At 53.6% G+C, this 20320-nt stretch overlaps 46 non-coding genes across 46 annotated transcripts; 37 read left to right on the forward strand and 9 right to left on the reverse strand.

Moving 5' to 3' along the window:
* Positions 1 to 14: 14 nt before the first annotated feature.
* Positions 15 to 87, forward strand: Trnam-cau (transfer RNA methionine (anticodon CAU)). Its single transcript has one exon. It is a non-coding gene; the product is annotated as a tRNA-Met (tRNA).
* Positions 88 to 409: 322 nt separating this feature from the next.
* Positions 410 to 481, forward strand: Trnae-uuc (transfer RNA glutamic acid (anticodon UUC)). Its single transcript has one exon. It is a non-coding gene; the product is annotated as a tRNA-Glu (tRNA).
* A 296-nt stretch (positions 482 to 777) lies between these two features.
* On the forward strand, positions 778 to 850 carry Trnak-uuu (transfer RNA lysine (anticodon UUU)). Its single transcript has one exon. It is a non-coding gene; the product is annotated as a tRNA-Lys (tRNA).
* A 139-nt stretch (positions 851 to 989) lies between these two features.
* Positions 990 to 1071, forward strand: Trnas-aga (transfer RNA serine (anticodon AGA)). The gene has a single exon. It is a non-coding gene; the product is annotated as a tRNA-Ser (tRNA).
* A 276-nt stretch (positions 1072 to 1347) lies between these two features.
* Positions 1348 to 1419, reverse strand: Trnag-ucc (transfer RNA glycine (anticodon UCC)). Its single transcript has one exon. It is a non-coding gene; the product is annotated as a tRNA-Gly (tRNA).
* An 815-nt stretch (positions 1420 to 2234) lies between these two features.
* On the forward strand, positions 2235 to 2307 carry Trnam-cau (transfer RNA methionine (anticodon CAU)). Its single transcript has one exon. It is a non-coding gene; the product is annotated as a tRNA-Met (tRNA).
* Positions 2308 to 2629: 322 nt separating this feature from the next.
* Positions 2630 to 2701, forward strand: Trnae-uuc (transfer RNA glutamic acid (anticodon UUC)). Its single transcript has one exon. It is a non-coding gene; the product is annotated as a tRNA-Glu (tRNA).
* A 296-nt stretch (positions 2702 to 2997) lies between these two features.
* Positions 2998 to 3070, forward strand: Trnak-uuu (transfer RNA lysine (anticodon UUU)). The gene has a single exon. It is a non-coding gene; the product is annotated as a tRNA-Lys (tRNA).
* Positions 3071 to 3209: 139 nt separating this feature from the next.
* Trnas-aga (transfer RNA serine (anticodon AGA)) lies at positions 3210 to 3291 on the forward strand. The gene has a single exon. It is a non-coding gene; the product is annotated as a tRNA-Ser (tRNA).
* Positions 3292 to 3567: 276 nt separating this feature from the next.
* Trnag-ucc (transfer RNA glycine (anticodon UCC)) lies at positions 3568 to 3639 on the reverse strand. Its single transcript has one exon. It is a non-coding gene; the product is annotated as a tRNA-Gly (tRNA).
* Positions 3640 to 4454: 815 nt separating this feature from the next.
* Trnam-cau (transfer RNA methionine (anticodon CAU)) lies at positions 4455 to 4527 on the forward strand. Its single transcript has one exon. It is a non-coding gene; the product is annotated as a tRNA-Met (tRNA).
* A 322-nt stretch (positions 4528 to 4849) lies between these two features.
* Positions 4850 to 4921, forward strand: Trnae-uuc (transfer RNA glutamic acid (anticodon UUC)). The gene has a single exon. It is a non-coding gene; the product is annotated as a tRNA-Glu (tRNA).
* Positions 4922 to 5217: 296 nt separating this feature from the next.
* On the forward strand, positions 5218 to 5290 carry Trnak-uuu (transfer RNA lysine (anticodon UUU)). The gene has a single exon. It is a non-coding gene; the product is annotated as a tRNA-Lys (tRNA).
* A 139-nt stretch (positions 5291 to 5429) lies between these two features.
* Positions 5430 to 5511, forward strand: Trnas-aga (transfer RNA serine (anticodon AGA)). Its single transcript has one exon. It is a non-coding gene; the product is annotated as a tRNA-Ser (tRNA).
* Positions 5512 to 5787: 276 nt separating this feature from the next.
* Positions 5788 to 5859, reverse strand: Trnag-ucc (transfer RNA glycine (anticodon UCC)). The gene has a single exon. It is a non-coding gene; the product is annotated as a tRNA-Gly (tRNA).
* An 815-nt stretch (positions 5860 to 6674) lies between these two features.
* Trnam-cau (transfer RNA methionine (anticodon CAU)) lies at positions 6675 to 6747 on the forward strand. Its single transcript has one exon. It is a non-coding gene; the product is annotated as a tRNA-Met (tRNA).
* A 322-nt stretch (positions 6748 to 7069) lies between these two features.
* Positions 7070 to 7141, forward strand: Trnae-uuc (transfer RNA glutamic acid (anticodon UUC)). The gene has a single exon. It is a non-coding gene; the product is annotated as a tRNA-Glu (tRNA).
* A 296-nt stretch (positions 7142 to 7437) lies between these two features.
* Trnak-uuu (transfer RNA lysine (anticodon UUU)) lies at positions 7438 to 7510 on the forward strand. Its single transcript has one exon. It is a non-coding gene; the product is annotated as a tRNA-Lys (tRNA).
* Positions 7511 to 7649: 139 nt separating this feature from the next.
* On the forward strand, positions 7650 to 7731 carry Trnas-aga (transfer RNA serine (anticodon AGA)). Its single transcript has one exon. It is a non-coding gene; the product is annotated as a tRNA-Ser (tRNA).
* A 276-nt stretch (positions 7732 to 8007) lies between these two features.
* On the reverse strand, positions 8008 to 8079 carry Trnag-ucc (transfer RNA glycine (anticodon UCC)). Its single transcript has one exon. It is a non-coding gene; the product is annotated as a tRNA-Gly (tRNA).
* Positions 8080 to 8894: 815 nt separating this feature from the next.
* Trnam-cau (transfer RNA methionine (anticodon CAU)) lies at positions 8895 to 8967 on the forward strand. Its single transcript has one exon. It is a non-coding gene; the product is annotated as a tRNA-Met (tRNA).
* Positions 8968 to 9289: 322 nt separating this feature from the next.
* Trnae-uuc (transfer RNA glutamic acid (anticodon UUC)) lies at positions 9290 to 9361 on the forward strand. Its single transcript has one exon. It is a non-coding gene; the product is annotated as a tRNA-Glu (tRNA).
* A 296-nt stretch (positions 9362 to 9657) lies between these two features.
* On the forward strand, positions 9658 to 9730 carry Trnak-uuu (transfer RNA lysine (anticodon UUU)). Its single transcript has one exon. It is a non-coding gene; the product is annotated as a tRNA-Lys (tRNA).
* Positions 9731 to 9869: 139 nt separating this feature from the next.
* On the forward strand, positions 9870 to 9951 carry Trnas-aga (transfer RNA serine (anticodon AGA)). Its single transcript has one exon. It is a non-coding gene; the product is annotated as a tRNA-Ser (tRNA).
* A 276-nt stretch (positions 9952 to 10227) lies between these two features.
* Positions 10228 to 10299, reverse strand: Trnag-ucc (transfer RNA glycine (anticodon UCC)). The gene has a single exon. It is a non-coding gene; the product is annotated as a tRNA-Gly (tRNA).
* An 815-nt stretch (positions 10300 to 11114) lies between these two features.
* Trnam-cau (transfer RNA methionine (anticodon CAU)) lies at positions 11115 to 11187 on the forward strand. Its single transcript has one exon. It is a non-coding gene; the product is annotated as a tRNA-Met (tRNA).
* Positions 11188 to 11509: 322 nt separating this feature from the next.
* Trnae-uuc (transfer RNA glutamic acid (anticodon UUC)) lies at positions 11510 to 11581 on the forward strand. The gene has a single exon. It is a non-coding gene; the product is annotated as a tRNA-Glu (tRNA).
* Positions 11582 to 11877: 296 nt separating this feature from the next.
* Positions 11878 to 11950, forward strand: Trnak-uuu (transfer RNA lysine (anticodon UUU)). Its single transcript has one exon. It is a non-coding gene; the product is annotated as a tRNA-Lys (tRNA).
* A 139-nt stretch (positions 11951 to 12089) lies between these two features.
* On the forward strand, positions 12090 to 12171 carry Trnas-aga (transfer RNA serine (anticodon AGA)). Its single transcript has one exon. It is a non-coding gene; the product is annotated as a tRNA-Ser (tRNA).
* Positions 12172 to 12447: 276 nt separating this feature from the next.
* On the reverse strand, positions 12448 to 12519 carry Trnag-ucc (transfer RNA glycine (anticodon UCC)). Its single transcript has one exon. It is a non-coding gene; the product is annotated as a tRNA-Gly (tRNA).
* Positions 12520 to 13334: 815 nt separating this feature from the next.
* Positions 13335 to 13407, forward strand: Trnam-cau (transfer RNA methionine (anticodon CAU)). The gene has a single exon. It is a non-coding gene; the product is annotated as a tRNA-Met (tRNA).
* Positions 13408 to 13729: 322 nt separating this feature from the next.
* Trnae-uuc (transfer RNA glutamic acid (anticodon UUC)) lies at positions 13730 to 13801 on the forward strand. The gene has a single exon. It is a non-coding gene; the product is annotated as a tRNA-Glu (tRNA).
* Positions 13802 to 14097: 296 nt separating this feature from the next.
* Trnak-uuu (transfer RNA lysine (anticodon UUU)) lies at positions 14098 to 14170 on the forward strand. The gene has a single exon. It is a non-coding gene; the product is annotated as a tRNA-Lys (tRNA).
* Positions 14171 to 14309: 139 nt separating this feature from the next.
* Positions 14310 to 14391, forward strand: Trnas-aga (transfer RNA serine (anticodon AGA)). Its single transcript has one exon. It is a non-coding gene; the product is annotated as a tRNA-Ser (tRNA).
* Positions 14392 to 14667: 276 nt separating this feature from the next.
* Trnag-ucc (transfer RNA glycine (anticodon UCC)) lies at positions 14668 to 14739 on the reverse strand. Its single transcript has one exon. It is a non-coding gene; the product is annotated as a tRNA-Gly (tRNA).
* Positions 14740 to 15554: 815 nt separating this feature from the next.
* Positions 15555 to 15627, forward strand: Trnam-cau (transfer RNA methionine (anticodon CAU)). Its single transcript has one exon. It is a non-coding gene; the product is annotated as a tRNA-Met (tRNA).
* Positions 15628 to 15949: 322 nt separating this feature from the next.
* Trnae-uuc (transfer RNA glutamic acid (anticodon UUC)) lies at positions 15950 to 16021 on the forward strand. Its single transcript has one exon. It is a non-coding gene; the product is annotated as a tRNA-Glu (tRNA).
* Positions 16022 to 16317: 296 nt separating this feature from the next.
* Trnak-uuu (transfer RNA lysine (anticodon UUU)) lies at positions 16318 to 16390 on the forward strand. The gene has a single exon. It is a non-coding gene; the product is annotated as a tRNA-Lys (tRNA).
* Positions 16391 to 16529: 139 nt separating this feature from the next.
* On the forward strand, positions 16530 to 16611 carry Trnas-aga (transfer RNA serine (anticodon AGA)). Its single transcript has one exon. It is a non-coding gene; the product is annotated as a tRNA-Ser (tRNA).
* A 276-nt stretch (positions 16612 to 16887) lies between these two features.
* On the reverse strand, positions 16888 to 16959 carry Trnag-ucc (transfer RNA glycine (anticodon UCC)). The gene has a single exon. It is a non-coding gene; the product is annotated as a tRNA-Gly (tRNA).
* Positions 16960 to 17774: 815 nt separating this feature from the next.
* Positions 17775 to 17847, forward strand: Trnam-cau (transfer RNA methionine (anticodon CAU)). Its single transcript has one exon. It is a non-coding gene; the product is annotated as a tRNA-Met (tRNA).
* Positions 17848 to 18169: 322 nt separating this feature from the next.
* Trnae-uuc (transfer RNA glutamic acid (anticodon UUC)) lies at positions 18170 to 18241 on the forward strand. The gene has a single exon. It is a non-coding gene; the product is annotated as a tRNA-Glu (tRNA).
* Positions 18242 to 18537: 296 nt separating this feature from the next.
* Trnak-uuu (transfer RNA lysine (anticodon UUU)) lies at positions 18538 to 18610 on the forward strand. The gene has a single exon. It is a non-coding gene; the product is annotated as a tRNA-Lys (tRNA).
* Positions 18611 to 18749: 139 nt separating this feature from the next.
* On the forward strand, positions 18750 to 18831 carry Trnas-aga (transfer RNA serine (anticodon AGA)). The gene has a single exon. It is a non-coding gene; the product is annotated as a tRNA-Ser (tRNA).
* A 276-nt stretch (positions 18832 to 19107) lies between these two features.
* Trnag-ucc (transfer RNA glycine (anticodon UCC)) lies at positions 19108 to 19179 on the reverse strand. Its single transcript has one exon. It is a non-coding gene; the product is annotated as a tRNA-Gly (tRNA).
* Positions 19180 to 19994: 815 nt separating this feature from the next.
* Positions 19995 to 20067, forward strand: Trnam-cau (transfer RNA methionine (anticodon CAU)). Its single transcript has one exon. It is a non-coding gene; the product is annotated as a tRNA-Met (tRNA).
* Positions 20068 to 20320: the final 253 nt, after the last annotated feature.

The raw sequence follows: 20320 nt of genomic DNA on the forward strand, positions 1-20320 counted from the left end.
GATGGTTGCAACGAGCCTCGGTAGCGCAGTAGGTAGCGCGTAAGTCTCATAATCTTAAGGTCGTGAGTTCGATCCTCACCCGGGGCATTTAATTTGCTGTACATCACGGTTGAATTAACGGCGTTGCTATTGCTAGCGAACGAACTTAATTGTCGTTTGTTATCCACAAGGAGTCCACGCCTCAGCGTCACAATGTTTACTTCCAATTATGGCAAGGAACAACTTTGATCATTCTCCTCCCCTGTTATGAGTGAAATATGATGCAAACAGCAATGAATAGACAGTTTCGAGCTGTGCGCCATGCCAGTCTGCACGCGCAAAAATGCTCGCAAACAGAGAACAACACTGAGTCCGGATTGAGCACGAAATGCGAGAAGAGAGGGAGTAAATCTCACGTTTCTCGAGCAAATCCGGTGTGGTCTAGTGGCTAGGATACCTGGCTTTCACCCAGGAGGCCCGGGTTCGATTCCCGGTACCGGAAGGGAAGTTTTTGCGCACACGACCCTCCATCTTTTGGCCTTCCAACCTTCGTTTGTCGCCCTCCTTCCGGAGCTTCAACCGAACGTAATCGGGGGAAGCAGGCACAGGATGCAATTACTGTCAGCACCGGGATAAAGGGAGAAGAGGCACTGGTCCGCTGTTGGGGTGCTACCAGCGTCAGTGGGAAGTCGGTGAAGTCGCCAGTTGCGCCAGAAGCCAGCAATTACCGTAGTACGCCTACACACGCGTTCCAGTTATTCACATTGCTTGCAGTCGCTCCATGCACAACAAGCGTGAGCCCGGATAGCTCAGTCGGTAGAGCATTAGGATTTTAACCTAAGTGTCCAGGGTTCGAATCCCTGTTCGGGCGAAGATTTTAACGCTTCCGTAATGGCTCGTCTCGTAGCGCTGGTAGCCCTGCCGTAATCAGTGCACCGAGTTCGTTTCCTGTCAACATTCTGCGCAGACCGGTTGCATTTTTCACGATTCGAGGGAAGCTTTAGCTACGAGCAGTCGTGGCCGAGTGGTTAAGGCGTCTGACTAGAAATCAGATTCCCTGTGGGAGCGTAGGTTTGAGTCCTACCGACTGCGTCGGTTTTTTTATTTTTTGTTTCAGAAGAGAGAGCAGAAAATTTCGCAGTTTGCCTGTCGTTTTGGTACCTCGCTACACCTCACCTCTCACAGTCGTTTATAGCGCCTGTCCTTTTGATAAGGGCGAAATCCAAGCGTCAGCTTTCGCGTCAGCCGAGCAAAGTCGGGACAAGTCGGGACATACTACAGGATGGCCTGCGTGGAGCGACGACGGAAAGAAAACGTTAATTCAACAGCACGTGGCTCACATACTCATACGCATAGATTTGCGCCCGTTGCGGTGGCCGGGAATCGAACGCGGCTCAACTGCTCGGAAGGCAACTATGCTCACCATTACACTACCACCGCACAGCCGCTGCTCGCAACGCCGCGCTGTGTCGGCTTCCCGCCCGCCGGCAGTGGCCCACGGTGATAGTAGCTGTAGACGCTTTACGAGGTAGGAGGGTGCATTCGGGCAGCGCCTCCACGCACGCTGCGTCTTTGGGCAAGGCTCGTCGCCGCGGCCGCAACGTTACTCACACAATAGTGACGAGCGGTCGCTTTGAGGCAGTGTAGTGGGGGACTCCGCGTGTGTAGCACTTTTTTCGGTTGTATCCGACGTCGCTGGGTGGCAATCCCACTTTCCCTGCAGACAGCTGCTCGGGAATATGCTCGGGAAGCACGGACGTCATCGGACGTCCGCCCCCAACAAATGCAACTAACAAAATGAGAACAACAACTAAAAAAGTGGTAGGTTGTTCGACTACCGCGCGGGCGGCCCGGCTTCGATTCCCGGCCGATGCATCGTTTTGCTGTTCTCGCTATAGTGCTGCCGCGCCGATTGCTCGCTTGAGGTGCGCCAGCCTCAGGAATGTATAGCAGGATTCGCTGTGAGAAGAACCAAACATGCAGCACGCAAGAGACCCTACTTGGACGGCCGCGTGCTGTTACTGAACTCCAGCGTCGGCCTGGCCCTACAGGCCGCTGTGTTCAGGTGCCGCAAGGGCGATGTACTGTAACCTCAGGCAGTGCTGCTTTCCGTCGTTAAAAAAGCTGCGGCAGCAGTTTACTCTAGCAAGTCGGGAAAGCACGCGTAGCGACACAACAGATTCCTGAGAAAGCGCAAACTGTCTATCTCTAATATGTGAGACTTACCAAGATTCCTGGGATGATGGTTGCAACGAGCCTCGGTAGCGCAGTAGGTAGCGCGTAAGTCTCATAATCTTAAGGTCGTGAGTTCGATCCTCACCCGGGGCATTTAATTTGCTGTACATCACGGCTGAATTAACGGCGTTGCTATTGCTAGCGAACGAACTTAATTGTCGTTTGTTATCCACAAGGAGTCCACGCCTCAGCGTCACAATGTTTACTTCCAATTATGGCAAGGTACAACTTTGATCATTCTCCTCCCCTGTTATGAGTGAAATATGATGCAAACAGCAATGAATAGACAGTTTCGAGCTGTGCGCCATGCCAGTCTGCACGCGCAAAAATGCTCGCAAACAGAGAACAACACTGAGTCCGGATTGAGCACGAAATGCGAGAAGAGAGGGAGTAAATCTCACGTTTCTCGAGCAAATCCGGTGTGGTCTAGTGGCTAGGATACCTGGCTTTCACCCAGGAGGCCCGGGTTCGATTCCCGGTACCGGAAGGGAAGTTTTTGCGCACACGACCCTCCATCTTTTGGCCTTCCAACCTTCGTTTGTCGCCCTCCTTCCGGAGCTTCAACCGAACGTAATCGGGGGAAGCAGGCACAGGATGCAATTACTGTCAGCACCGGGATAAAGGGAGAAGAGGCACTGGTCCGCTGTTGGGGTGCTACCAGCGTCAGTGGGAAGTCGGTGAAGTCGCCAGTTGCGCCAGAAGCCAGCAATTACCGTAGTACGCCTACACACGCGTTCCAGTTATTCACATTGCTTGCAGTCGCTCCATGCACAACAAGCGTGAGCCCGGATAGCTCAGTCGGTGGAGCATTAGGCTTTTAACCTAAGTGTCCTGGGTTCGAATCCCTGTTCGGGCGAAGATTTTAACGCTTCCGTAATGGCTCGTCTCGTAGCGCTGGTAGCCCTGCCGTAATCAGTGCACCGAGTTCGTTTCCTGTCAACATTCTGCGCAGACCGGTTGCATTTTTCACGATTCGAGGGAAGCTTTAGCTACGAGCAGTCGTGGCCGAGTGGTTAAGGCGTCTGACTAGAAATCAGATTCACTGTGGGAGCGTAGGTTCGAGTCCTACCGACTGCGTCGGATTTTTTATTTTTTGTTTCAGAAGAGAGAGCAGAAAATTTCGCAGTTTGCCTGTCGTTTTGGTACCTCGCTACACCTCACCTCTCACAGTCGTTTATAGCGCCTGTCCTTTTGATAAGGGCGAATTCCAAGCGTCAGCTTTCGCGTCAGCCGAGCAAAGTCGGGACAAGTCGGGACATACTACAGGATGGCCTGCGTGGAGCGACGACGGAAAGAAAACGTTAATTCAACAGCACGTGGCTCACATACTCATACGCATAGATTTGCGCCCGTTGCGGTGGCCGGGAATCGAACGCGGCTCAACTGCTCGGAAGGCAACTATGCTCACCATTACACTACCACCGCACAGCCGCTGCTCGCAACGCCGCGCTGTGTCGGCTTCCCGCCCGCCGGCAGTGGCCCACGGTGATAGTAGCTGTAGACGCTTTACGAGGTAGGAGGGTGCATTCGGGCAGCGCCTCCACGCACGCTGCGTCTTTGGGCAAGGCTCGTCGCCGCGGCCGCAACGTTACTCACACAATAGTGACGAGCGGTCGCTTTGAGGCAGTGTAGTGGGGGACTCCGCGTGTGTAGCACTTTTTTCGGTTGTATCCGACGTCGCTGGGTGGCAATCCCACTTTCCCTGCAGACAGCTGCTCGGGAATATGCTCGGGAAGCACGGACGTCATCGGACGTCCGCCCCCAACAAATGCAACTAACAAAATGAGAACAACAACTAAAAAAGTGGTAGGTTGTTCGACTACCACGCGGGCGGCCCGGCTTCGATTCCCGGCCGATGCATCGTTTTGCTGTTCTCGCTATAGTGCTGCCGCGCCGATTGCTCGCTTGAGGTGCGCCAGCTTCAGGAATGTATAGCAGGATTCGCTGTGAGAAGAATCAAACATGCAGCACGCAAGAGACCCTACTTGGACGGCCGCGTGCTGTTACTGAACTCCAGCGTCGGCCTGGCCCTACAGGCCGCTGTGTTCAGGTGCCGCAAGGGCGATGTACTGTAACCTCAGGCAGTGCTGCTTTCCGTCGTTAAAAAAGCTGCGGCAGCAGTTTACTCTAGCAAGTCGGGAAAGCACGCGTAGCGACACAACAGATTCCTGAGAAAGCGCAAACTGTCTATCTCTAATATGTGAGACTTACCAAGATTCCTGGGATGATGGTTGCAACGAGCCTCGGTAGCGCAGTAGGTAGCGCGTAAGTCTCATAATCTTAAGGTCGTGAGTTCGATCCTCACCCGGGGCATTTAATTTGCTGTACATCACGGCTGAATTAACGGCGTTGCTATTGCTAGCGAACGAACTTAATTGTCGTTTGTTATCCACAAGGAGTCCACGCCTCAGCGTCACAATGTTTACTTCCAATTATGGCAAGGAACAACTTTGATCATTCTCCTCCCCTGTTATGAGTGAAATATGATGCAAACAGCAATGAATAGACAGTTTCGAGCTGTGCGCCATGCCAGTCTGCACGCGCAAAAATGCTCGCAAACAGAGAACAACACTGAGTCCGGATTGAGCACGAAATGCGAGAAGAGAGGGAGTAAATCTCACGTTTCTCGAGCAAATCCGGTGTGGTCTAGTGGCTAGGATACCTGGCTTTCACCCAGGAGGCCCGGGTTCGATTCCCGGTACCGGAAGGGAAGTTTTTGCGCACACGACCCTCCATCTTTTGGCCTTCCAACCTTCGTTTGTCGCCCTCCTTCCGGAGCTTCAACCGAACGTAATCGGGGGAAGCAGGCACAGGATGCAATTACTGTCAGCACCGGGATAAAGGGAGAAGAGGCACTGGTCCGCTGTTGGGGTGCTACCAGCGTCAGTGGGAAGTCGGTGAAGTCGCCAGTTGCGCCAGAAGCCAGCAATTACCGTAGTACGCCTACACACGCGTTCCAGTTATTCACATTGCTTGCAGTCGCTCCATGCACAACAAGCGTGAGCCCGGATAGCTCAGTCGGTGGAGCATTAGGCTTTTAACCTAAGTGTCCAGGGTTCGAATCCCTGTTCGGGCGAAGATTTTAACGCTTCCGTAATGGCTCGTCTCGTAGCGCTGGTAGCCCTGCCGTAATCAGTGCACCGAGTTCGTTTCCTGTCAACATTCTGCGCAGACCGGTTGCATTTTTCACGATTCGAGGGAAGCTTTAGCTACGAGCAGTCGTGGCCGAGTGGTTAAGGCGTCTGACTAGAAATCAGATTCCCTGTGGGAGCGTAGGTTCGAGTCCTACCGACTGCGTCGGTTTTTTTATTTTTTGTTTCAGAAGAGAGAGCAGAAAATTTCGCAGTTTGCCTGTCGTTTTGGTACCTCGCTACACCTCACCTCTCACAGTCGTTTATAGCGCCTGTCCTTTTGATAAGGGCGAATTCCAAGCGTCAGCTTTCGCGTCAGCCGAGCAAAGTCGGGACAAGTCGGGACATACTACAGGATGGCCTGCGTGGAGCGACGACGGAAAGAAAACGTTAATTCAACAGCACGTGGCTCACATACTCATACGCATAGATTTGCGCCCGTTGCGGTGGCCGGGAATCGAACGCGGCTCAACTGCTCGGAAGGCAACTATGCTCACCATTACACTACCACCGCACAGCCGCTGCTCGCAACGCCGCGCTGTGTCGGCTTCCCGCCCGCCGGCAGTGGCCCACGGTGATAGTAGCTGTAGACGCTTTACGAGGTAGGAGGGTGCATTCGGGCAGCGCCTCCACGCACGCTGCGTCTTTGGGCAAGGCTCGTCGCCGCGGCCGCAACGTTACTCACACAATAGTGACGAGCGGTCGCTTTGAGGCAGTGTAGTGGGGGACTCCGCGTGTGTAGCACTTTTTTCGGTTGTATCCGACGTCGCTGGGTGGCAATCCCACTTTCCCTGCAGACAGCTGCTCGGGAATATGCTCGGGAAGCACGGACGTCATCGGACGTCCGCCCCCAACAAATGCAACTAACAAAATGAGAACAACAACTAAAAAAGTGGTAGGTTGTTCGACTACCACGCGGGCGGCCCGGCTTCGATTCCCGGCCGATGCATCGTTTTGCTGTTCTCGCTATAGTGCTGCCGCGCCGATTGCTCGCTTGAGGTGCGCCAGCCTCAGGAATGTATAGCAGGATTCGCTGTGAGAAGAACCAAACATGCAGCACGCAAGAGACCCTACTTGGACGGCCGCGTGCTGTTACTGAACTCCAGCGTCGGCCTGGCCCTACAGGCCGCTGTGTTCAGGTGCCGCAAGGGCGATGTACTGTAACCTCAGGCAGTGCTGCTTTCCGTCGTTAAAAAAGCTGCGGCAGCAGTTTACTCTAGCAAGTCGGGAAAGCACGCGTAGCGACACAACAGATTCCTGAGAAAGCGCAAACTGTCTATCTCTAATATGTGAGACTTACCAAGATTCCTGGGATAATGGTTGCAACGAGCCTCGGTAGCGCAGTAGGTAGCGCGTAAGTCTCATAATCTTAAGGTCGTGAGTTCGATCCTCACCCGGGGCATTTAATTTGCTGTACATCACGGCTGAATTAACGGCGTTGCTATTGCTAGCGAACGAACTTAATTGTCGTTTGTTATCCACAAGGAGTCCACGCCTCAGCGTCACAATGTTTACTTCCAATTATGACAAGGAACAACTTTGATCATTCTCCTCCCCTGTTATGAGTGAAATATGATGCAAACAGCAATGAATAGACAGTTTCGAGCTGTGCGCCATGCCAGTCTGCACGCGCAAAAATGCTCGCAAACAGAGAACAACACTGAGTCCGGATTGAGCACGAAATGCGAGAAGAGAGGGAGTAAATCTCACGTTTCTCGAGCAAATCCGGTGTGGTCTAGTGGCTAGGATACCTGGCTTTCACCCAGGAGGCCCGGGTTCGATTCCCGGTACCGGAAGGGAAGTTTTTGCGCACACGACCCTCCATCTTTTGGCCTTCCAACCTTCGTTTGTCGCCCTCCTTCTGGAGCTTCAACCGAACGTAATCCGGGGAAGCAGGCACAGGATGCAATTACTGTCAGCACCGGGATAAAGGGAGAAGAGGCACTGGTCCGCTGTTGGGGTGCTACCAGCGTCAGTGGGAAGTCGGTGAAGTCGCCAGTTGCGCCAGAAGCCAGCAATTACCGTAGTACGCCTACACACGCGTTCCAGTTATTCACATTGCTTGCAGTCGCTCCATGCACAACAAGCGTGAGCCCGGATAGCTCAGTCGGTGGAGCATTAGGCTTTTAACCTAAGTGTCCAGGGTTCGAATCCCTGTTCGGGCGAAGATTTTAACGCTTCCGTAATGGCTCGTCTCGTAGCGCTGGTAGCCCTGCCGTAATCAGTGCACCGAGTTCGTTTCCTGTCAACATTCTGCGCAGACCGGTTGCATTTTTCACGATTCGAGGGAAGCTTTAGCTACGAGCAGTCGTGGCCGAGTGGTTAAGGCGTCTGACTAGAAATCAGATTCCCTGTGGGAGCGTAGGTTCGAGTCCTACCGACTGCGTCGGTTTTTTTATTTTTTGTTTCAGAAGAGAGAGCAGAAAATTTCGCAGTTTGCCTGTCGTTTTGGTACCTCGCTACACCTCACCTCTCACAGTCGTTTATAGCGCCTGTCCTTTTGATAAGGGCGAATTCCAAGCGTCAGCTTTCGCGTCAGCCGAGCAAAGTCGGGACAAGTCGGGACATACTACAGGATGGCCTGCGTGGAGCGACGACGGAAAGAAAACGTTAATTCAACAGCACGTGGCTCACATACTCATACGCATAGATTTGCGCCCGTTGCGGTGGCCGGGAATCGAACGCGGCTCAACTGCTCGGAAGGCAACTATGCTCACCATTACACTACCACCGCACAGCCGCTGCTCGCAACGCCGCGCTGTGTCGGCTTCCCGCCCGCCGGCAGTGGCCCACGGTGATAGTAGCTGTAGACGCTTTACGAGGTAGGAGGGTGCATTCGGGCAGCGCCTCCACGCACGCTGCGTCTTTGGGCAAGGCTCGTCGCCGCGGCCGCAACGTTACTCACACAATAGTGACGAGCGGTCGCTTTGAGGCAGTGTAGTGGGGGACTCCGCGTGTGTAGCACTTTTTTCGGTTGTATCCGACGTCGCTGGGTGGCAATCCCACTTTCCCTGCAGACAGCTGCTCGGGAATATGCTCGGGAAGCACGGACGTCATCGGACGTCCGCCCCCAACAAATGCAACTAACAAAATGAGAACAACAACTAAAAAAGTGGTAGGTTGTTCGACTACCACGCGGGCGGCCCGGCTTCGATTCCCGGCCGATGCATCGTTTTGCTGTTCTCGCTATAGTGCTGCCGCGCCGATTGCTCGCTTGAGGTGCGCCAGCCTCAGGAATGTATAGCAGGATTCGCTGTGAGAAGAACCAAACATGCAGCACGCAAGAGACCCTACTTGGACGGCCGCGTGCTGTTACTGAACTCCAGCGTCGGCCTGGCCCTACAGGCCGCTGTGTTCAGGTGCCGCAAGGGCGATGTACTGTAACCTCAGGCAGTGCTGCTTTCCGTCGTTAAAAAAGCTGCGGCAGCAGTTTACTCTAGCAAGTCGGGAAAGCACGCGTAGCGACACAACAGATTCCTGAGAAAGCGCAAACTGTCTATCTCTAATATGTGAGACTTACCAAGATTCCTGGGATGATGGTTGCAACGAGCCTCGGTAGCGCAGTAGGTAGCGCGTAAGTCTCATAATCTTAAGGTCGTGAGTTCGATCCTCACCCGGGGCATTTAATTTGCTGTACATCACGGCTGAATTAACGGCGTTGCTATTGCTAGCGAACGAACTTAATTGTCGTTTGTTATCCACAAGGAGTCCACGCCTCAGCGTCACAATGTTTACTTCCAATTATGGCAAGGTACAACTTTGATCATTCTCCTCCCCTGTTATGAGTGAAATATGATGCAAACAGCAATGAATAGACAGTTTCGAGCTGTGCGCCATGCCAGTCTGCACGCGCAAAAATGCTCGCAAACAGAGAACAACACTGAGTCCGGATTGAGCACGAAATGCGAGAAGAGAGGGAGTAAATCTCACGTTTCTCGAGCAAATCCGGTGTGGTCTAGTGGCTAGGATACCTGGCTTTCACCCAGGAGGCCCGGGTTCGATTCCCGGTACCGGAAGGGAAGTTTTTGCGCACACGACCCTCCATCTTTTGGCCTTCCAACCTTCGTTTGTCGCCCTCCTTCCGGAGCTTCAACCGAACGTAATCGGGGGAAGCAGGCACAGGATGCAATTACTGTCAGCACCGGGATAAAGGGAGAAGAGGCACTGGTCCGCTGTTGGGGTGCTACCAGCGTCAGTGGGAAGTCGGTGAAGTCGCCAGTTGCGCCAGAAGCCAGCAATTACCGTAGTACGCCTACACACGCGTTCCAGTTATTCACATTGCTTGCAGTCGCTCCATGCACAACAAGCGTGAGCCCGGATAGCTCAGTCGGTGGAGCATTAGGCTTTTAACCTAAGTGTCCTGGGTTCGAATCCCTGTTCGGGCGAAGATTTTAACGCTTCCGTAATGGCTCGTCTCGTAGCGCTGGTAGCCCTGCCGTAATCAGTGCACCGAGTTCGTTTCCTGTCAACATTCTGCGCAGACCGGTTGCATTTTTCACGATTCGAGGGAAGCTTTAGCTACGAGCAGTCGTGGCCGAGTGGTTAAGGCGTCTGACTAGAAATCAGATTCACTGTGGGAGCGTAGGTTCGAGTCCTACCGACTGCGTCGGATTTTTTATTTTTTGTTTCAGAAGAGAGAGCAGAAAATTTCGCAGTTTGCCTGTCGTTTTGGTACCTCGCTACACCTCACCTCTCACAGTCGTTTATAGCGCCTGTCCTTTTGATAAGGGCGAATTCCAAGCGTCAGCTTTCGCGTCAGCCGAGCAAAGTCGGGACAAGTCGGGACATACTACAGGATGGCCTGCGTGGAGCGACGACGGAAAGAAAACGTTAATTCAACAGCACGTGGCTCACATACTCATACGCATAGATTTGCGCCCGTTGCGGTGGCCGGGAATCGAACGCGGCTCAACTGCTCGGAAGGCAACTATGCTCACCATTACACTACCACCGCACAGCCGCTGCTCGCAACGCCGCGCTGTGTCGGCTTCCCGCCCGCCGGCAGTGGCCCACGGTGATAGTAGCTGTAGACGCTTTACGAGGTAGGAGGGTGCATTCGGGCAGCGCCTCCACGCACGCTGCGTCTTTGGGCAAGGCTCGTCGCCGCGGCCGCAACGTTACTCACACAATAGTGACGAGCGGTCGCTTTGAGGCAGTGTAGTGGGGGACTCCGCGTGTGTAGCACTTTTTTCGGTTGTATCCGACGTCGCTGGGTGGCAATCCCACTTTCCCTGCAGACAGCTGCTCGGGAATATGCTCGGGAAGCACGGACGTCATCGGACGTCCGCCCCCAACAAATGCAACTAACAAAATGAGAACAACAACTAAAAAAGTGGTAGGTTGTTCGACTACCACGCGGGCGGCCCGGCTTCGATTCCCGGCCGATGCATCGTTTTGCTGTTCTCGCTATAGTGCTGCCGCGCCGATTGCTCGCTTGAGGTGCGCCAGCCTCAGGAATGTATAGCAGGATTCGCTGTGAGAAGAACCAAACATGCAGCACGCAAGAGACCCTACTTGGACGGCCGCGTGCTGTTACTGAACTCCAGCGTCGGCCTGGCCCTACAGGCCGCTGTGTTCAGGTGCCGCAAGGGCGATGTACTGTAACCTCAGGCAGTGCTGATTTCCGTCGTTAAAAAAGCTGCGGCAGCAGTTTACTCTAGCAAGTCGGGAAAGCACGCGTAGCGACACAACAGATTCCTGAGAAAGCGCAAACTGTCTATCTCTAATATGTGAGACTTACCAAGATTCCTGGGATGATGGTTGCAACGAGCCTCGGTAGCGCAGTAGGTAGCGCGTAAGTCTCATAATCTTAAGGTCGTGAGTTCGATCCTCACCCGGGGCATTTAATTTGCTGTACATCACGGCTGAATTAACGGCGTTGCTATTGCTAGCGAACGAACTTAATTGTCGTTTGTTATCCACAAGGAGTCCACGCCTCAGCGTCACAATGTTTACTTCCAATTATGGCAAGGAACAACTTTGATCATTCTCCTCCCCTGTTATGAGTGAAATATGATGCAAACAGCAATGAATAGACAGTTTCGAGCTGTGCGCCATGCCAGTCTGCACGCGCAAAAATGCTCGCAAACAGAGAACAACACTGAGTCCGGATTGAGCACGAAATGCGAGAAGAGAGGGAGTAAATCTCACGTTTCTCGAGCAAATCCGGTGTGGTCTAGTGGCTAGGATACCTGGCTTTCACCCAGGAGGCCCGGGTTCGATTCCCGGTACCGGAAGGGAAGTTTTTGCGCACACGACCCTCCATCTTTTGGCCTTCCAACCTTCGTTTGTCGCCCTCCTTCCGGAGCTTCAACCGAACGTAATCGGGGGAAGCAGGCACAGGATGCAATTACTGTCAGCACCGGGATAAAGGGAGAAGAGGCACTGGTCCGCTGTTGGGGTGCTACCAGCGTCAGTGGGAAGTCGGTGAAGTCGCCAGTTGCGCCAGAAGCCAGCAATTACCGTAGTACGCCTACACACGCGTTCCAGTTATTCACATTGCTTGCAGTCGCTCCATGCACAACAAGCGTGAGCCCGGATAGCTCAGTCGGTGGAGCATTAGGCTTTTAACCTAAGTGTCCAGGGTTCGAATCCCTGTTCGGGCGAAGATTTTAACGCTTCCGTAATGGCTCGTCTCGTAGCGCTGGTAGCCCTGCCGTAATCAGTGCACCGAGTTCGTTTCCTGTCAACATTCTGCGCAGACCGGTTGCATTTTTCACGATTCGAGGGAAGCTTTAGCTACGAGCAGTCGTGGCCGAGTGGTTAAGGCGTCTGACTAGAAATCAGATTCACTGTGGGAGCGTAGGTTCGAGTCCTACCGACTGCGTCGGATTTTTTATTTTTTGTTTCAGAAGAGAGAGCAGAAAATTTCGCAGTTTGCCTGTCGTTTTGGTACCTCGCTACACCTCACCTCTCACAGTCGTTTATAGCGCCTGTCCTTTTGATAAGGGCGAATTCCAAGCGTCAGCTTTCGCGTCAGCCAAGCAAAGTCGGGACAAGTCGGGACATACTACAGGATGGCCTGCGTGGAGCGACGACGGAAAGAAAACGTTAATTCAACAGCACGTGGCTCACATACTCATACGCATAGATTTGCGCCCGTTGCGGTGGCCGGGAATCGAACGCGGCTCAACTGCTCGGAAGGCAACTATGCTCACCATTACACTACCACCGCACAGCCGCTGCTCGCAACGCCGCGCTGTGTCGGCTTCCCGCCCGCCGGCAGTGGCCCACGGTGATAGTAGCTGTAGACGCTTTACGAGGTAGGAGGGTGCATTCGGGCAGCGCCTCCACGCACGCTGCGTCTTTGGGCAAGGCTCGTCGCCGCGGCCGCAACGTTACTCACACAATAGTGACGAGCGGTCGCTTTGAGGCAGTGTAGTGGGGGACTCCGCGTGTGTAGCACTTTTTTCGGTTGTATCCGACGTCGCTGGGTGGCAATCCCACTTTCCCTGCAGACAGCTGCTCGGGAATATGCTCGGGAAGCACGGACGTCATCGGACGTCCGCCCCCAACAAATGCAACTAACAAAATGAGAACAACAACTAAAAAAGTGGTAGGTTGTTCGACTACCACGCGGGCGGCCCGGCTTCGATTCCCGGCCGATGCATCGTTTTGCTGTTCTCGCTATAGTGCTGCCGCGCCGATTGCTCGCTTGAGGTGCGCCAGCCTCAGGAATGTATAGCAGGATTCGCTGTGAGAAGAACCAAACATGCAGCACGCAAGAGACCCTACTTGGACGGCCGCGTGCTGTTACTGAACTCCAGCGTCGGCCTGGCCCTACAGGCCGCTGTGTTCAGGTGCCGCAAGGGCGATGTACTGTAACCTCAGGCAGTGCTGCTTTCCGTCGTTAAAAAAGCTGCGGCAGCAGTTTACTCTAGCAAGTCGGGAAAGCACGCGTAGCGACACAACAGATTCCTGAGAAAGCGCAAACTGTCTATCTCTAATATGTGAGACTTACCAAGATTCCTGGGATGATGGTTGCAACGAGCCTCGGTAGCGCAGTAGGTAGCGCGTAAGTCTCATAATCTTAAGGTCGTGAGTTCGATCCTCACCCGGGGCATTTAATTTGCTGTACATCACGGCTGAATTAACGGCGTTGCTATTGCTAGCGAACGAAATTAATTGTCGTTTGTTATCCACAAGGAGTCCACGCCTCAGCGTCACAATGTTTACTTCCAATTATGGCAAGGAACAACTTTGATCATTCTCCTCCCCTGTTATGAGTGAAATATGATGCAAACAGCAATGAATAGACAGTTTCGAGCTGTGCGCCATGCCAGTCTGCACGCGCAAAAATGCTCGCAAACAGAGAACAACACTGAGTCCGGATTGAGCACGAAATGCGAGAAGAGAGGGAGTAAATCTCACGTTTCTCGAGCAAATCCGGTGTGGTCTAGTGGCTAGGATACCTGGCTTTCACCCAGGAGGCCCGGGTTCGATTCCCGGTACCGGAAGGGAAGTTTTTGCGCACACGACCCTCCATCTTTTGGCCTTCCAACCTTCGTTTGTCGCCCTCCTTCCGGAGCTTCAACCGAACGTAATCGGGGGAAGCAGGCACAGGATGCAATTACTGTCAGCACCGGGATAAAGGGAGAAGAGGCACTGGTCCGCTGTTGGGGTGCTACCAGCGTCAGTGGGAAGTCGGTGAAGTCGCCAGTTGCGCCAGAAGCCAGCAATTACCGTAGTACGCCTACACACGCGTTCCAGTTATTCACATTGCTTGCAGTCGCTCCATGCACAACAAGCGTGAGCCCGGATAGCTCAGTCGGTGGAGCATTAGGCTTTTAACCTAAGTGTCCAGGGTTCGAATCCCTGTTCGGGCGAAGATTTTAACGCTTCCGTAATGGCTCGTCTCGTAGCGCTGGTAGCCCTGCCGTAATCAGTGCACCGAGTTCGTTTCCTGTCAACATTCTGCGCAGACCGGTTGCATTTTTCACGATTCGAGGGAAGCTTTAGCTACGAGCAGTCGTGGCCGAGTGGTTAAGGCGTCTGACTAGAAATCAGATTCACTGTGGGAGCGTAGGTTCGAGTCCTACCGACTGCGTCGGATTTTTTATTTTTTGTTTCAGAAGAGAGAGCAGAAAATTTCGCAGTTTGCCTGTCGTTTTGGTACCTCGCTACACCTCACCTCTCACAGTCGTTTATAGCGCCTGTCCTTTTGATAAGGGCGAATTCCAAGCGTCAGCTTTCGCGTCAGCCAAGCAAAGTCGGGACAAGTCGGGACATACTACAGGATGGCCTGCGTGGAGCGACGACGGAAAGAAAACGTTAATTCAACAGCACGTGGCTCACATACTCATACGCATAGATTTGCGCCCGTTGCGGTGGCCGGGAATCGAACGCGGCTCAACTGCTCGGAAGGCAACTATGCTCACCATTACACTACCACCGCACAGCCGCTGCTCGCAACGCCGCGCTGTGTCGGCTTCCCGCCCGCCGGCAGTGGCCCACGGTGATAGTAGCTGTAGACGCTTTACGAGGTAGGAGGGTGCATTCGGGCAGCGCCTCCACGCACGCTGCGTCTTTGGGCAAGGCTCGTCGCCGCGGCCGCAACGTTACTCACACAATAGTGACGAGCGGTCGCTTTGAGGCAGTGTAGTGGGGGACTCCGCGTGTGTAGCACTTTTTTCGGTTGTATCCGACGTCGCTGGGTGGCAATCCCACTTTCCCTGCAGACAGCTGCTCGGGAATATGCTCGGGAAGCACGGACGTCATCGGACGTCCGCCCCCAACAAATGCAACTAACAAAATGAGAACAACAACTAAAAAAGTGGTAGGTTGTTCGACTACCACGCGGGCGGCCCGGCTTCGATTCCCGGCCGATGCATCGTTTTGCTGTTCTCGCTATAGTGCTGCCGCGCCGATTGCTCGCTTGAGGTGCGCCAGCCTCAGGAATGTATAGCAGGATTCGCTGTGAGAAGAACCAAACATGCAGCACGCAAGAGACCCTACTTGGACGGCCGCGTGCTGTTACTGAACTCCAGCGTCGGCCTGGCCCTACAGGCCGCTGTGTTCAGGTGCCGCAAGGGCGATGTACTGTAACCTCAGGCAGTGCTGCTTTCCGTCGTTAAAAAAGCTGCGGCAGCAGTTTACTCTAGCAAGTCGGGAAAGCACGCGTAGCGACACAACAGATTCCTGAGAAAGCGCAAACTGTCTATCTCTAATATGTGAGACTTACCAAGATTCCTGGGATGATGGTTGCAACGAGCCTCGGTAGCGCAGTAGGTAGCGCGTAAGTCTCATAATCTTAAGGTCGTGAGTTCGATCCTCACCCGGGGCATTTAATTTGCTGTACATCACGGCTGAATTAACGGCGTTGCTATTGCTAGCGAACGAAATTAATTGTCGTTTGTTATCCACAAGGAGTCCACGCCTCAGCGTCACAATGTTTACTTCCAATTATGGCAAGGAACAACTTTGATCATTCTCCTCCCCTGTTATGAGTGAAATATGATGCAAACAGCAATGAATAGACAGTTTCGAGCTGTGCGCCATGCCAGTCTGCACGCGCAAAAATGCTCGCAAACAGAGAACAACACTGAGTCCGGATTGAGCACGAAATGCGAGAAGAGAGGGAGTAAATCTCACGTTTCTCGAGCAAATCCGGTGTGGTCTAGTGGCTAGGATACCTGGCTTTCACCCAGGAGGCCCGGGTTCGATTCCCGGTACCGGAAGGGAAGTTTTTGCGCACACGACCCTCCATCTTTTGGCCTTCCAACCTTCGTTTGTCGCCCTCCTTCCGGAGCTTCAACCGAACGTAATCGGGGGAAGCAGGCACAGGATGCAATTACTGTCAGCACCGGGATAAAGGAAGAAGAGGCACTGGTCCGCTGTTGGGGTGCTACCAGCGTCAGTGGGAAGTCGGTGAAGTCGCCAGTTGCGCCAGAAGCCAGCAATTACCGTAGTACGCCTACACACGCGTTCCAGTTATTCACATTGCTTGCAGTCGCTCCATGCACAACAAGCGTGAGCCCGGATAGCTCAGTCGGTAGAGCATTAGGCTTTTAACCTAAGTGTCCAGGGTTCGAATCCCTGTTCGGGCGAAGATTTTAACGCTTCCGTAATGGCTCGTCTCGTAGCGCTGGTAGCCCTGCCGTAATCAGTGCACCGAGTTCGTTTCCTGTCAACATTCTGCGCAGACCGGTTGCATTTTTCACGATTCGAGGGAAGCTTTAGCTACGAGCAGTCGTGGCCGAGTGGTTAAGGCGTCTGACTAGAAATCAGATTCCCTGTGGGAGCGTAGGTTCGAGTCCTACCGACTGCGTCGGTTTTTTTATTTTTTGTTTCAGAAGAGAGAGCAGAAAATTTCGCAGTTTGCCTGTCGTTTTGGTACCTCGCTACACCTCACCTCTCACAGTCGTTTATAGCGCCTGTCCTTTTGATAAGGGCGAATTCCAAGCGTCAGCTTTCGCGTCAGCCGAGCAAAGTCGGGACAAGTCGGGACATACTACAGGATGGCCTGCGTGGAGCGACGACGGAAAGAAAACGTTAATTCAACAGCACGTGGCTCACATACTCATACGCATAGATTTGCGCCCGTTGCGGTGGCCGGGAATCGAACGCGGCTCAACTGCTCGGAAGGCAACTATGCTCACCATTACACTACCACCGCACAGCCGCTGCTCGCAACGCCGCGCTGTGTCGGCTTCCCGCCCGCCGGCAGTGGCCCACGGTGATAGTAGCTGTAGACGCTTTACGAGGTAGGAGGGTGCATTCGGGCAGCGCCTCCACGCACGCTGCGTCTTTGGGCAAGGCTCGTCGCCGCGGCCGCAACGTTACTCACACAATAGTGACGAGCGGTCGCTTTGAGGCAGTGTAGTGGGGGACTCCGCGTGTGTAGCACTTTTTTCGGTTGTATCCGACGTCGCTGGGTGGCAATCCCACTTTCCCTGCAGACAGCTGCTCGGGAATATGCTCGGGAAGCACGGACGTCATCGGACGTCCGCCCCCAACAAATGCAACTAACAAAATGAGAACAACAACTAAAAAAGTGGTAGGTTGTTCGACTACCACGCGGGCGGCCCGGCTTCGATTCCCGGCCGATGCATCGTTTTGCTGTTCTCGCTATAGTGCTGCCGCGCCGATTGCTCGCTTGAGGTGCGCCAGCCTCAGGAATGTATAGCAGGATTCGCTGTGAGAAGAACCAAACATGCAGCACGCAAGAGACCCTACTTGGACGGCCGCGTGCTGTTACTGAACTCCAGCGTCGGCCTGGCCCTACAGGCCGCTGTGTTCAGGTGCCGCAAGGGCGATGTACTGTAACCTCAGGCAGTGCTGCTTTCCGTCGTTAAAAAAGCTGCGGCAGCAGTTTACTCTAGCAAGTCGGGAAAGCACGCGTAGCGACACAACAGATTCCTGAGAAAGCGCAAACTGTCTATCTCTAATATGTGAGACTTACCAAGATTCCTGGGATGATGGTTGCAACGAGCCTCGGTAGCGCAGTAGGTAGCGCGTAAGTCTCATAATCTTAAGGTCGTGAGTTCGATCCTCACCCGGGGCATTTAATTTGCTGTACATCACGGCTGAATTAACGGCGTTGCTATTGCTAGCGAACGAACTTAATTGTCGTTTGTTATCCACAAGGAGTCCACGCCTCAGCGTCACAATGTTTACTTCCAATTATGGCAAGGTACAACTTTGATCATTCTCCTCCCCTGTTATGAGTGAAATATGATGCAAACAGCAATGAATAGACAGTTTCGAGCTGTGCGCCATGCCAGTCTGCACGCGCAAAAATGCTCGCAAACAGAGAACAACACTGAGTCCGGATTGAGCACGAAATGCGAGAAGAGAGGGAGTAAATCTCACGTTTCTCGAGCAAATCCGGTGTGGTCTAGTGGCTAGGATACCTGGCTTTCACCCAGGAGGCCCGGGTTCGATTCCCGGTACCGGAAGGGAAGTTTTTGCGCACACGACCCTCCATCTTTTGGCCTTCCAACCTTCGTTTGTCGCCCTCCTTCCGGAGCTTCAACCGAACGTAATCGGGGGAAGCAGGCACAGGATGCAATTACTGTCAGCACCGGGATAAAGGGAGAAGAGGCACTGGTCCGCTGTTGGGGTGCTACCAGCGTCAGTGGGAAGTCGGTGAAGTCGCCAGTTGCGCCAGAAGCCAGCAATTACCGTAGTACGCCTACACACGCGTTCCAGTTATTCACATTGCTTGCAGTCGCTCCATGCACAACAAGCGTGAGCCCGGATAGCTCAGTCGGTAGAGCATTAGGCTTTTAACCTAAGTGTCCAGGGTTCGAATCCCTGTTCGGGCGAAGATTTTAACGCTTCCGTAATGGCTCGTCTCGTAGCGCTGGTAGCCCTGCCGTAATCAGTGCACCGAGTTCGTTTCCTGTCAACATTCTGCGCAGACCGGTTGCATTTTTCACGATTCGAGGGAAGCTTTAGCTACGAGCAGTCGTGGCCGAGTGGTTAAGGCGTCTGACTAGAAATCAGATTCCCTGTGGGAGCGTAGGTTCGAGTCCTACCGACTGCGTCGGTTTTTTTATTTTTTGTTTCAGAAGAGAGAGCAGAAAATTTCGCAGTTTGCCTGTCGTTTTGGTACCTCGCTACACCTCACCTCTCACAGTCGTTTATAGCGCCTGTCCTTTTGATAAGGGCGAATTCCAAGCGTCAGCTTTCGCGTCAGCCGAGCAAAGTCGGGACAAGTCGGGACATACTACAGGATGGCCTGCGTGGAGCGACGACGGAAAGAAAACGTTAATTCAACAGCACGTGGCTCACATACTCATACGCATAGATTTGCGCCCGTTGCGGTGGCCGGGAATCGAACGCGGCTCAACTGCTCGGAAGGCAACTATGCTCACCATTACACTACCACCGCACAGCCGCTGCTCGCAACGCCGCGCTGTGTCGGCTTCCCGCCCGCCGGCAGTGGCCCACGGTGATAGTAGCTGTAGACGCTTTACGAGGTAGGAGGGTGCATTCGGGCAGCGCCTCCACGCACGCTGCGTCTTTGGGCAAGGCTCGTCGCCGCGGCCGCAACGTTACTCACACAATAGTGACGAGCGGTCGCTTTGAGGCAGTGTAGTGGGGGACTCCGCGTGTGTAGCACTTTTTTCGGTTGTATCCGACGTCGCTGGGTGGCAATCCCACTTTCCCTGCAGACAGCTGCTCGGGAATATGCTCGGGAAGCACGGACGTCATCGGACGTCCGCCCCCAACAAATGCAACTAACAAAATGAGAACAACAACTAAAAAAGTGGTAGGTTGTTCGACTACCACGCGGGCGGCCCGGCTTCGATTCCCGGCCGATGCATCGTTTTGCTGTTCTCGCTATAGTGCTGCCGCGCCGATTGCTCGCTTGAGGTGCGCCAGCCTCAGGAATGTATAGCAGGATTCGCTGTGAGAAGAACCAAACATGCAGCACGCAAGAGACCCTACTTGGACGGCCGCGTGCTGTTACTGAACTCCAGCGTCGGCCTGGCCCTACAGGCCGCTGTGTTCAGGTGCCGCAAGGGCGATGTACTGTAACCTCAGGCAGTGCTGCTTTCCGTCGTTAAAAAAGCTGCGGCAGCAGTTTACTCTAGCAAGTCGGGAAAGCACGCGTAGCGACACAACAGATTCCTGAGAAAGCGCAAACTGTCTATCTCTAATATGTGAGACTTACCAAGATTCCTGGGATGATGGTTGCAACGAGCCTCGGTAGCGCAGTAGGTAGCGCGTAAGTCTCATAATCTTAAGGTCGTGAGTTCGATCCTCACCCGGGGCATTTAATTTGCTGTACATCACGGCTGAATTAACGGCGTTGCTATTGCTAGCGAACGAAATTAATTGTCGTTTGTTATCCACAAGGAGTCCACGCCTCAGCGTCACAATGTTTACTTCCAATTATGGCAAGGAACAACTTTGATCATTCTCCTCCCCTGTTATGAGTGAAATATGATGCAAACAGCAATGAATAGACAGTTTCGAGCTGTGCGCCATGCCAGTCTGCACGCGCAAAAATGCTCGCAAACAGAGAA

This window comes from Schistocerca cancellata, unplaced genomic scaffold (genome assembly GCF_023864275.1).
Source record: "Schistocerca cancellata isolate TAMUIC-IGC-003103 unplaced genomic scaffold, iqSchCanc2.1 HiC_scaffold_411, whole genome shotgun sequence".
Lineage (NCBI taxonomy): Eukaryota > Metazoa > Arthropoda > Insecta > Orthoptera > Acrididae > Schistocerca > Schistocerca cancellata.